We start from the raw sequence: 14390 nt of genomic DNA on the forward strand, positions 1-14390 counted from the left end.
CTACGGCGGCGCGGTCATGCTTGGTGGTGGCCGGTGGGTCATTTACGCCCCTCCCTCCCGGTGGCTCACGGTGATGGACTACTTCGGTGTTGGGGGAGGCGGCGGACGACTCGGCAATGGGTCTGTGGTCGGTGGTGGCCACCTCTTCCACCGATGAGGTCGACCGGTGTAATATCCCAGCATTTGGGGTTACAAAAATAGAGGAAACAGATGTGTGCATTGCATTCATGCATAGAAAATCTGGGGAATTTTCGCGCTTTAAAGTAAAACAGATCCACGATGAATCGAAGTTTCACTTGACCTTGGTGGAATTGAAGTAGCTCATCAAGTCAAGCGCTATAAACCTCAATGTGACTTTGCTAAAACCTTGTTTTGGGTAGAGATGATTTGATCTAAGGGGTTAGATCAAATGGAACTAATAATAAACACAACAACACTTTACTCAATGATCAATTGCTTGATCTTATTAAAGAACACAACATGATATTCCTTGTCATAACATATGAACACCAATTTAATTGGAAATCAAGAAACAATAATTGAAGTAACTATTCCTAACTTATCTTTTCCATGTCTTAAAACTAACCCATGTCCTTACCATGAACCTCATGGTAATTCTTGAACTCAACACCAACACAAGCTTATCATTAAAACCTAGAGATGGGAGAAGCCCATAACTATCAAATAGATAATAATCAAACTCCAAGTTATTAACACTTAAAAGTTAAGAAACTACACTTGGGGTATAATTGAATCCACTTTAAAACTAATTACCAAATATGGTAAAACACAAGGACCTAAGTGCATAAAAGCCTCACATTCTTATTTTAAGCATAACTATTTAAATATGTGGAATATCACAAAACTAAATTCATTTACATTACTGAATTATAGTTCAAACTATTTGAATAAAATAAACTATGAGTACTTTGAAACTCATATGATCATGCCTTGGTGAAATCAAATATCATCATTCAAAATTGGGGTATAATCCTTATCTTTGACATTTTGATCCCAACAATGATATAAATACCATCACATATGATATAGTGACTCAACCACAAGCATAAAATCATTCACAAGATATTTAGTAACAAAAGCCACTTGGCTATCCAAAAATAAATCACATGAGAGGATAATCTCAATGCCACATAGGATGAAAATATCTACATAGCTTGAATCCTAAGCTATGCCACCTCATGCTTAAATGATTGCTATGGATGAGAGCATGACAACCAAGCACCTTACTCATCAAATTAAAGCAAGAGTCATCCACCCATGTGTCATGTTACTAGAGCATGCCCAAGCCTATAAAAGGAGCCTCACACTTCATTCATCTCATCATCTTGCACCATGATGCAAGAAGCCCAACACATTGAGCCACTCCATAAAATAGTTAGGATCAAGATGAAGCAGCTAGGAGGTGGAGGCATGCCACAAGAGGCGAGGTTTATCGGATTTCCTCGAAGAACAAGCTACGTAAGCTAGCAAGGTAGAATTCTTAGGCGAGACCACATGCTTAGATAATCATATCATCATTCCTTGAGTAGAAACCTAGATCATAGCCCAAGTCCTTGTAGAATGAGAGGGGTAATTGGTAAAACCATATCTAAATATTTCTAGTAATAACTTAGGAAGCCAAACCTTGATCATTATAAATTGTGTAGTGATCATAAACCCTAAGAACTTGAAGTAGAAGATATAAGCTCATAAGTAAAGCTTAGAGTTAAAGCTTATAATATATATGGTGAGAAATCATTCATCCATAAGACCAAAGTTAACTATAAAAAGAATTATAACCAATGTAGTTAACTTAATGATAAATTAAGGATAATAATTGTAGTTAATTGGTAGAAAATAAAACCACTTCCCAAATCCTTAGTAATTAGAGAAGCACATGAAATATTAAGCAAGTAACCATTTTATCATGGTTAGGGGAGATTAAACCCTAGCACATGCAATATGGAGTCTTCTCATCTATACAACCTAGAATTTAATCTCAACCCTAGTTTGAGCATCATTTGGGTGATCACAACTAAGACCTAAGCCACAATTGAGATTCAAACCACATGCCATTAGGTGAATATAACTAGGACCCTAGAATTGCTCATTAGCTAAATTCTATGCTTCACTAATTAAACCTCAGAAACATCTAGTGCTTAAAATCACAATTGAAGCCCATGTGTGGTAATTAACCACCTAATCTTATAACCAAGATCAAACCATGAAGAGAGTAATATTTTACTCTAGGCATTTCATGGTGATGTTAAAATATAACAACAGCAATAAACTTAAAGGGGGGTTATGATAGAAAATTAGAAAAAGCCTTAATCAATTAGTGCTCACATAACATCACCTGTAAGTCAATCACTTATCAAATAGAAGCCAAGCCCTATTAACAAACTCTAAAATAATTTGAGTTGAAAACATCAACTATAACAATCTAAATAAATTGATTCACAAGTGAGACATGAAATAAGAATAAAAATACAAAATCATGTCTATTTGCTATTTTGAACAAGCCCACATGTATGAAATTTAATCAATTGAAAATGTGTTCTTCCGATAGGAGGGTGGTGTAATAGTCATTGCACCACATCCTCATTGAATTAACATAATGAAATACCTGCAAAATAGAAAAGTGTTAAAATATGAATTTAAATTAGCAAATATAAAATAGAATTGAAAACAGAAAAATAAAAACAGAAAAGAAAAGAGATGGACCTTACCTGGCACGCAGCCCAGCAGCAGCCTGCAGAGAAGCCCGACACTTCGGCCCAAGCCACAGCCCACTAAGTCAGCCCGATACCCCTTCGTCCAAAATATCGGAGAGGAGCTCGTCCTCATCCTCTCCGAGCGCATGGACGACAGCACGACACCGTGAGGAGCTTCTCCTCTCGCTGGCGTCCTCTCCTTGCTCGACGTCGTGACGAGGCGTGCTCCAATGCCCTATAAAAGCTCGACGTCGAACCCTAGTTTCGGTTTGCTTCCTTCTCGTCTCAATTCCCCCCATACCGGAACCCTGGCTCCGCCAGTCGCCATTACCGCCGACGATAGAAGCCTCTCCGAGCCAAGGCGAGCACACCGGCGTGATCACCGTCCTCGACTTGCTACGCCCACGGGAGGAATCGAGCCGCCGGTGCCCGAAATCGACGTCGACGAGCTCGTCTCCCCGGCACCGGCACCGATAAATTCTGGCGATGCCGACCTCCATAGACCTCGCCGTCAAGCTCTGCGTGCTCCTGGTGAGCCACTGACCCTCCTAGCATGCATAGCCCGCTTGATTGCGTCCCCTAGCTTCACCGTAGCATGCATACCGCGAGCTCTGCCGCTCGGTTCCGCCGCCGGCCAAGCTCCGACGACCATAGCGGGGCGGCGCCACCGCCAATCGGTTCACCCCGTCGTCCTCGTTCGAATGAGCACACACACACCCTCGCGGAACCCCGGGAACGCCGGCGCCGTTCACCACTGGCCGCCGGTGATGCGCATGGTTGCCACATCGGCACCATGTGGCAGTCGACGTGGCCAGGACCCCACCAGTCATTGACTGTGGGTGTATTCTGGTCGGGTAACTCTAGTATTTCTTCTTTAAATTCAATTCCAGAAATTACTGCAACTTTGCCAAATTATAGAAAAATCATATTAGCTCAGAAAAATGTAAATAAGATATTAAAATTCTCAGAAAAGAAAACTCTATTTAATAAAAATATAATATGAAATTTTTATTTTTAATAAAAATTCAATTGTTTAATAGTTGTTATTTAAGCCTTTCTTATATTCTAAATTGATTTAAAATTCAATAATTAAGAAAAACTTCTAAATTCGATAAAAACCAGTAAGTAAATCAGGAAAATATTAAAACTAATTTTCCTTTACTTTTAACTCATTAAATCCTTAATAGAAGGATTTAAAACTTAATTAATAATTGTCTTAATTATTAATTCATGAAAAATAAGAAAATGTCAAATCTAATATTATTTTTAATTCAAAGTTATTATTAACTTCAACTTTATATTGAAGTTATCAAGCCAAGAACTATATGGTGATTAGGAAACCCTAATTCCATATTAAATAAAGAACACAACCTCATAATTGTAAGTGAAACCCAAAACCCTAACTCCATTAGGAACCTAGCTTCATTATTCTTTGTGAACTTAAATTGCTTCTAAACCTAAACCTTAGGTTAATACATGTGATCAAGAGACATTGTTTTCATACCTAGATCCATAATTAGCCACTAAGTACATAGCTAGGTCCACATAAAGTATAGGAGCTTATCACTAAGACTTTAGCATTCCATGTGTTCATTTTCATCGGACCTAGATAATCAAGTAAGATCAACCACGTCTAAACCCTAGCTTCCATTACCAAAACCATCATCTTTAATTATCCATGCTTAGCATCACACCATTGTGATGAACCCAAATAGCAACCATGCTCATTATCTTGCATTACCTAACCATACTCCACTAAACCCTATTAGTGTAAGATGATTATTAACCATCCTACTTAGGAGTCAACTATTTCTTACTTAGTAAATCCAATAACAAACCCTAGACAACCTTAAACTTAATTGAGATACTTCTTATTACTTAAGAAGTATGTTCTTCAAAAGTTATTCTTTTGAAGAAAATAAGGAATCATCATCAATCCTGCCTAATAGGACCTATAGCCAATAACCAGCTATCACCAGCAAGGTATACCAACCATGATAGCAACCATGAATAATTAATTGCTTAAGTTGCTTATGCTTAAGTAAAACCAATCAAGCCTAGTTGCTGATGAATCCAACTATGTCGTGATCCATCTAATACTTACTCCAGAAACTAGTTGAAACCATAGTAAACCATAGAACTCCACAACCCTAATTATCATACTTGTTCTTTACTAAAGAACATGTTCTTCAAAAGTTATTCTTTCTGAAGTATATGATAATTAATCATTAACGATGCCATATAGTGCTAAAACCAACCACTATTCATTACATGTTAGGATTATACCAAATCATATTGTTGTGTGCTATTAGTGTTATTATTATGATATATTACAACACCTGTTTATGATACCAAGCAACCAATCCTTAATAAGAACATTGTTTGTGAATCACTCTAAAAGTGCAACACACCTTGAACCAATCATTACAACTCACTGATCCTATATCATCGGGGTTAGGTCACGCTTAGAGCGATTGCATCTCATACCTATGCATTATTGCATCCTTGCCAATCTTTTAAACATCGTCCTTACCGGACGATGATGCTATTTCAGAATTTGGAGTTATTGCGCACCGAAGACCTTGCCTGCATAATCTTGCGATCAAGAAAGGCAAGTTCATCGCTTGCTCATGTCATTTGAGTATTTTTATCAAATTACTTGCAAAGTACTATGTTTATCACTATTGCATAAAAACCAAAACCACTACTTTCATAACTATGAATATGACTATGTGGTGGGCAATGGAACCATGGATTGTGTTGATATGGTGGAGGTTCCATTGCAAGGGTTATTATCCATCTAGGATTAAACAACAAATGTCGCCGGTGATTCTTGTGCCGTAATACCCGTGTTAACCATAAGATCCGGAGTGGGACGGAGTAGTCAAAAGTGTTTCCACCTCTCGTTCATCAACGGATGCGCTTACCGTAGCAGCTTGTGTCTTGCGGAGTAACTTGAGGGTGGGGAGCCCCTTCTAATTCCCCACGGTATAGGCTGTTGCTTACCGTAGCGGTTATCGCTTGCGGAACAACTTGAGGGTGGGGATCCCCTTCTAATTCCCCACGGTAATGTGGTCTATGATGGGTTGCAGCTACCGGCGAAGGAGTTTGGTTAACGAGTCCCAAACTTGTTGTCGTGGTCGGGGTCCACCCTGAAATTACGGGAATAATGGGACCGACGAGGACCCAGGGTCGGGGTATGCAACAAAGGGTGGGTGTTCGAGGTAGCGGAGGAACATGATTGGCTAGACCTTATACCGGGCCTCACACCATAGGAAGTGTGGACGGGTTGCGCGCCCGGTTGGCACCAAGGTTAAGATCTCTTATGGGTAAAGCAACACACCTCTGCGAGTGTAATGAACCGTGACCTGTCACTCCCCGTTCCGGGATATGGAACTGCGAACGCGGCCGGAAAGGAGCTCAATGAAGTTCTAGTAAACCGGTGAAGGCTGACGGACATAGTTCTTCTGAATAAAAGCAACCTTTTGAAGAAATGGTTATGAAAACCTGCATTGGTATTAGACTTTCTGGTCTAATGCTGTAGCTAGTGCATTAAACACCTCTTTCCTATAATGAACTTGTTGAGTACGCTCGTACTCATCCCACTCTTAAATCCCCTGCTTAGATTTGGAGGCATCAAAGGAGGATCTACAGTGCAACTCGAAGGCCGAGGAGTCAACAACTACTTCAAGATACAGGACCACGTCGACGGAGTCGAATACGTCATCCAACAAGGAGAAAACCTAGATTAGCAGTAGAAAGGAACTAGCTTCCTCAACCTAGCTCCTACTTAGCTAGAATCTATTCTTAGCCTCTTTAGCTAGTCAAATACTCTACAAATAGAGTTCGTGATAGAAATAGACTACGAATCGTTCTTCTGGAGTTTATTTGCAGATTTACCTCATTGTAAAGTAGGAGGCTGTGCTGATCTTATGTAATAGAGTCAATGTTGTAATTCTATAGACATGCCTTGGACCCGCATATGTTTCTGTTGTACCACTCTGAGCGATATAATACGAGTGGAACGGTGTTTCATTGGTGTTATATCAGACTTGCATACTACACCATGCGGTGGTATGCCGGGTCACCACGAGTTGGTATCGAGCAAATGCTTTGACCTTAGGATTAAAACCCTTTAAAGGAGACCTATAGGATTGGTAGTGTCTATAGGAAGTTTTCTTAGTTAAACCAAATATTCTTATGACTTGAGATGAATATTCACTTGAGAATAATCCTGACACACTTGAGTCAACATTTCTTACCTATCTTTCCTAAGTAAAGTTAGCTAATCCTAGACATGTAGCACACCATTACATTATTAAAACAATAGAGGAGTAGATCACAGTTGGTATACAATACATGGTAGTCCAAAGAGAGGATACAACCATAAGGAAGATATCCTATTGGAAGATGTGTACCAACACATGTTATAGTTAAATAAGAATTACTCGGACCCGCACTAGAAGTAATAACAAGTGATGTAGATAATTAAGATACCCTAATAGAGAATGTAGACCAAGCTAAGTAATGAGTAAGTAAAATATCTCAACTTGTAAAACAATTGATAACAAGTGAGAACTATGAGTCATGTGAGGTAGTATAGACCATGATGAGTCAATCATGGGAGATAAGGAAGAGAGATATGAATAAAATATGATTACTTACATGGTAGAGTTTTTAATCATATATGATTCACTTGAGAATCATTATGTGATGGAATAGAACATTATAAGTATTTTGGAGGAGTACAATAAGAAGCCAAGTGCTAAACAATAGTGTAAGAATTATGTTCCAAAAATATGGGACGTGTGCCAAGCACATCATGTCCATAGTCTCGTGATAGTATAAACACTTGGAAGTATAAGAGCTATATTTTCATAGTTATGTGTTTAGAGTAGCAATGTTAGAACCTAGACATATCATAGGAACTAGTCCTCAATAACACTTATATATTGTATAACACTTTGTTAGTACTTCCAAACAAAACCAGGTTAACCTTAACTATCCTAGACCACTCTTGTTTCAAGTTTATCTCATTGCAAATGTGCAATTAAGGTAAAGGTTGAGACCAATAGTAGAATCCCATATACTCGTGCTAAGTATCACGATATAATCCTATATTATGTGGTGTTATATACTACACATCTCAGCCTGATGTTTAGAGATGTCTTACTCAACTATTATATTCAGGCTTATGATGGTGTGTATTATAAACACAAAGCTGAATCTTCTTGAATTTATTTGGATTTTCATTGTTTGACTAGATCCATACATGAAGTTTGACTTTGATATGCAAATGCATGTTGCAATATCAAGTTCTTACTTGATGCTATAGATCTAGAGGGGAATGGTAAGCGTGTGAGGAAGTGACGAACTCTGAAGATCTTAAAGACAAGATGAAGGTTCTTCAGAATTATGAAGCAAAGTTGTGGGAAGTAAGCACAATATTTTGAAGCAAGTACTCATATATAATCATGCTTAACCTCATGAGAGGAGTACTTTAGTACGGAGAAGCATGAAGGTGAGAAATATAATGATTATGGTGAAGCTGAAGCAGATCCATAGTCAACATAGAAGAGGGAATGCATGGGAAATCACTTAGGATACTATAATCATAGTGTCAGCTAGTGGTTTTCTTGCAAAATAAACCCTGAATGAAGGAAGATGATATCTGAAACCATAGCAGATATAAGAAGACCATAGTTGATATTAGAAGACCACAATTGATATAATATCAATACTGCGAGATAAAGTAGAAGATGTCTCGTCCAGTTGATTAGAACCTATAATAGAATCCATTTTTAGATATCAAATAGCCACAGTTGGTATAATAACCACAGTGTGGTATCAGTTGGTATTACAAATAGACCACGATTTAATTAGTTGTAACAAAAGTTTGTGGACAAATAAAAATCTTGTCAGTCAAATAGCTAGATCTATAAACATTTAGTCGAAGGATTCACATTGGATGTCCACAATTGAGTGGATACACCACAAACATTCTTCGCGAGACCTTAGAAGAAGTAAAACCCATAAGTTAGAACCAGACCAATATTCCAACCATAAATCCAATAGTTGGAAGAAAAGGAGTTGAAGACCATAAGAAAACTCTAAGGGGTAGAGTAAAGATTGAGTTGGATGTACAATGACTCAATACTTTAAAGCAAGATAGAAGAAGAAGGTCCGAGCCGAGAGGAAGTTCAATCTTATTTTCATAAGACTGTTGAACACTACTTTCAGAAGGATGTCAGACCAGAAGCCGAGGTTCATACCTCGAGGACGTAAGAAGTGGATTATAACTTGAGCAAGTGAGTAATATCTACTCAGAAGTACTTAAGCTCAAGTAAGTCAAAGATAAAGAAGTTGGACGAAGGAAATATCAGAGACCAGATATAGCTTAAAGAATTCAAAGACTGAAGGGATTTGACCATACCAGAATCAGAGACAACATGAAAGATTCCTTTCATGGAACCTAAATAAACCAAAATAGTTTTAGATATCACCTATAAACCATGATTGGATAGACTAAGTGAGTCTAAACCATTTTTAGGAAAATAAACCATCACGACCAATTCCATAGTAGTACTTTATTAAGCACCATTACTGCAATTTTGGTAGTAAGGGAAAACGAAGACCTATTTAGCAAATAGGAGAATGTTATCCAATTAGTCTTGAATTAAGACTGTCAGGACAAGAAGAAGTCCCAATCATTGAATCTTCAATGAGAAAGGAAACAAGATTATAATAGTTGGAAGAAATCAATGAATCAAAGTAAGAGCCATGGTTCAGAGACAAGTATTATTAGATTCCAGGAAGAAAATCATAGAACTGGAGAAAGAACTAAGGTTCAGAGACAAACCTTAATGGATTCCAGGAAGAATCTGGACAAGAGATATATTCAATTATATCTATTGAGATCACCATGGAGTTCGAGAAAAGATGTAGTCTGCACAAGTCAGAGTCACACTCCGAAACGTAAGAGAGTTCAAACTTCGAGGACGAAGTTTAGTTTAAGGGGTAGAGACTGTAATATCCCAGCATTTGGGGTTACAAAAATAGAGGAAACAGATGTGTGCATTGCATTCATGCATAGAAAATCTGGGGAATTTTCGCGCTTTAAAGTAAAACAGTCACACGATGACTCGAAGTTTCACTTGACCTTGGTGGAATTGAAGTAGCTCATCAAGTCAAGCGCTATAAACCTCAATGTGACTTTGCTAAAACCTTGTTTTGGGTAGAGATGATTTGATCTAAGGGGTTAGATCAAATGGAACTAATAATAAACACAACAACACTTTACTCAATGATCAATTGCTTGATCTTATTAAAGAACACAACATGATATTCCTTGTCATAACATATGAACACCAATTTAATTGGAAATCAAGAAACAATAATTGAAGTAACTATTCCTAACTTATCTTTTCCATGTCTTAAAACTAACCCATGTCCTTACCATGAACCTCATGGTAATTCTTGAACTCAACACCAACACAAGCTTATCATTAAAACCTAGAGATGGGAGAAGCCCATAACTATCAAATAGATAATAATCAAACTCCAAGTTATTAACACTTAAAAGTTAAGAAACTACACTTGGGGTATAATTGAATCCACTTTAAAACTAATTACCAAATATGGTAAAACACAAGGACCTAAGTGCATAAAAGCCTCACATTCTTATTTTAAGCATAACTATTTAAATATGTGGAATATCACAAAACTAAATTCATTTACATTACGAATTATAGTTCAAACTATTTGAATAAAATAAACTATGAGTACTTTGAAACTCATATGATCATGCCTTGGTGAAATCAAATATCATCATTCAAAATTGGGGTATAATCCTTATCTTTGACATTTTGATCCCAACAATGATATAAATACCATCACATATGATATAGTGACTCAACCACAAGCATAAAATCATTCACAAGATATTTAGTAACAAAAGCCACTTGGCTATCCAAAAATAAATCACATGAGAGGATAATCTCAATGCCACATAGGATGAAAATATCTACATAGCTTGAATCCTAAGCTATGCCACCTCATGCTTAAATGATTGCTATGGATGAGAGCATGACAACCAAGCACCTTACTCATCAAATTAAAGCAAGAGTCATCCACCCATGTGTCATGTTACTAGAGCATGCCCAAGCCTATAAAAGGAGCCTCACACTTCATTCATCTCATCATCTTGCACCATGATGCAAGAAGCCCAACACATTGAGCCACTCCATAAAATAGTTAGGATCAAGATGAAGCAGCTAGGAGGTGGAGGCATGCCACAAGAGGCAGGTTTATCAGATTTCCTGAAGAACAAGCTACAGAAGCTAGCAAGGTAGAATTCTTAGGCAGACCACATGCTTAGATAATCATATCATCATTCCTTGAGTAGAAACCTAGATCATAGCCCAAGTCCTTGTAGAATGAGAGGGGTAATTGGTAAAACCATATCTAAATATTTCTAGTAATAACTTAGGAAGCCAAACCTTGATCATTATAAATTGTGTAGTGATCATAAACCCTAAGAACTTGAAGTAGAAGATATAAGCTCATAAGTAAAGCTTAGAGTTAAAGCTTATAATATATATGGTGAGAAATCATTCATCCATAAGACCAAAGTTAACTATAAAAAGAATTATAACCAATGTAGTTAACTTAATGATAAATTAAGGATAATAATTGTAGTTAATTGGTAGAAAATAAAACCACTTCCCAAATCCTTAGTAATTAGAGAAGCACATGAAATATTAAGCAAGTAACCATTTTATCATGGTTAGGGGAGATTAAACCCTAGCACATGCAATATGGAGTCTTCTCATCTATACAACCTAGAATTTAATCTCAACCCTAGTTTGAGCATCATTTGGGTGATCACAACTAAGACCTAAGCCACAATTGAGATTCAAACCACATGCCATTAGGTGAATATAACTAGGACCCTAGAATTGCTCATTAGCTAAATTCTATGCTTCACTAATTAAACCTCAGAAACATCTAGTGCTTAAAATCACAATTGAAGCCCATGTGTGGTAATTAACCACCTAATCTTATAACCAAGATCAAACCATGAAGAGAGTAATATTTTACTCTAGGCATTTCATGGTGATGTTAAAATATAACAATAGCAATAAACTTAAAGGAGGGTTATGATAGAAAATTAGAAAAAGCCTTAATCAATTAGTGCTCACATAACATCACCTGTAAGTCAATCACTTATCAAATAGAAGCCAAGCCCTATTAACAAACTCTAAAATAATTTGAGTTGAAAACATCAACTATAACAATCTAAATAAATTGATTCACAAGTGAGACATGAAATAAGAATAAAAATACAAAATCATGTCTATTTGCTATTTTGAACAAGCCCACATGTATGAAATTTAATCAATTGAAAATGTGTTCTTCCGATAGGAGGGTGGTGTAATAGTCATTGCACCACATCCTCATTGAATTAACATAATGAAATACCTGCAAAATAGAAAAGTGTTAAAATATGAATTTAAATTAGCAAATATAAAATAGAATTGAAAACAGAAAAATAAAAACAGAAAAGAAAAGAGATGGACCTTACCTGGCACGCAGCCCAGCAGCAGCCTGCAGAGAAGCCCAGCACTTCGGCCCAAGCCACAGCCCACTAAGTCAGCCCGATACCCCTTCGTCCAAAATATCGGAGAGGAGCTCGTCCTCATCCTCTCCGAGCGCATGGACGACAGCACGACACCGTGAGGAGCTTCTCCTCTCGCTGGCGTCCTCTCCTTGCTCGACGTCGTGACGAGGCATGCTCCAATGCCCTATAAAAGCTCGACGTCGAACCCTAGTTTCGGTTTGCTTCCTTCTCGTCTCAATTCCCCCCATACCGGAACCCTGGCTCCGCCAGTCGCCATTACCGCCGACGATAGAAGCCTCTCCGAGCCAAGGCGAGCACACCGGCGTGATCACCGTCCTCGACTTGCTACGCCCACGGGAGGAATCGAGCCGCCGTGCCCGAAATCGACGTCGACGAGCTCGTCTTCCCCGGCACCGGCACCGATAAATTCGGCGATGCCGACCTCCATAGACCTCGCCGTCAAGCTCGCGTGCCCTGGTGAGCCACTGACCCTCCTAGCATGCATAGCCCGCTTGATTGCGTCCCCTAGCTTCACCGTAGCATGCATACCGCGAGCTCTGCCGCTCGGTTCCGCCGCCGGCCAAGCTCCGACGACCATAGCGGGGCGGCGCCACCGCCAATCGGTTCACCCCGTCGTCCTCGTTCGAATGAGCACACACACACCCTCGCGGAACCCGGGAACGCCGGCGCCGTTCACCACCGGCCGCCGGTGATGCGCATGGTTGCCACATCGGCACCATGTGGCAGCCGACGTGGCCGGGACCCCACCGAGTCATTGACTCGTGGGTGTATTCTAGTCGGGTAACTCTAGTATTTCTTCTTTAAATTCAATTCCGAAATTACCGCAACTTTGCCAAATTATAGAAAAATCATATTAGCTCAGAAAAATGTAAATAAGATATTAAAATTCTCGGAAAAGAAAACTCTATTTAATAAAAATATAATATGAAATTTTTATTTTTAATAAAAATTCAATTGTTTAATAGTTGTTATTTAAGCCTTTCTTATATTCTAAATTGATTTAAAATTCAATAATTAAGAAAAACTTCTAAATTCGATAAAAACCGAGTAAGTAAATCGGGAAAATATTAAAACTAATTTTCCTTTACTTTTAACTCATTAAATCCTTAATAGAAGGATTTAAAACTTAATTAATAATTGTCTTAATTATTAATTCATGAAAAATAAGAAAATGTCAAATCTAATATTATTTTTAATTCAAAGTTATTATTAACTTCAACTTTATATTGAAGTTATCAAGCCAAGAACTATATGGTGATTAGGAAACCCTAATTCCATATTAAATAAAGAACACAACCTCATAATTGTAAGTGAAACCCAAAACCCTAACTCCATTAGGAACCTAGCTTCATTATTCTTTGTGAACTTAAATTGCTTCTAAACCTAAACCTTAGGTTAATACATGTGATCAAGAGACATTGTTTTCATACCTAGATCCATAATTAGCCACTAAGTACATAGCTAGGTCCACATAAAGTATAGGAGCTTATCACTAAGACTTTAGCATTCCATGTGTTCATTTTCATCAGACCTAGATAATCAAGTAAGATCAACCACGTCTAAACCCTAGCTTCCATTACCAAAACCATCATCTTTAATTATCCATGCTTAGCATCACACCATTGTGATGAACCCAAATAGCAACCATGCTCATTATCTTGCATTACCTAACCATACTCCACTAAACCCTATTAGTGTAAGATGATTATTAACCATCCTACTTAGGAGTCAACTATTTCTTACTTAGTAAATCCAATAACAAACCCTAGACAACCTTAAACTTAATTGAGATACTTCTTATTACTTAAGAAGTATGTTCTTCAAAAGTTATTCTTTTGAAGAAAATAAGGAATCATCATCAATCCTGCCTAATAGGACCTATAGCCAATAACCAGCTATCACCAGCAAGGTATACCAACCATGATAGCAACCATGAATAATTAATTGCTTAAGTTGCTTATGCTTAAGTAAAACCAATCAAGCCTAGTTGCTTGATGAATCCAACTATGTCGTGATCCATCTAATACTTACTCCGT

The sequence above is a fragment of the Lolium rigidum genome, chromosome 7 (assembly GCF_022539505.1).
Source record: "Lolium rigidum isolate FL_2022 chromosome 7, APGP_CSIRO_Lrig_0.1, whole genome shotgun sequence".
Lineage (NCBI taxonomy): Eukaryota > Viridiplantae > Streptophyta > Magnoliopsida > Poales > Poaceae > Lolium > Lolium rigidum.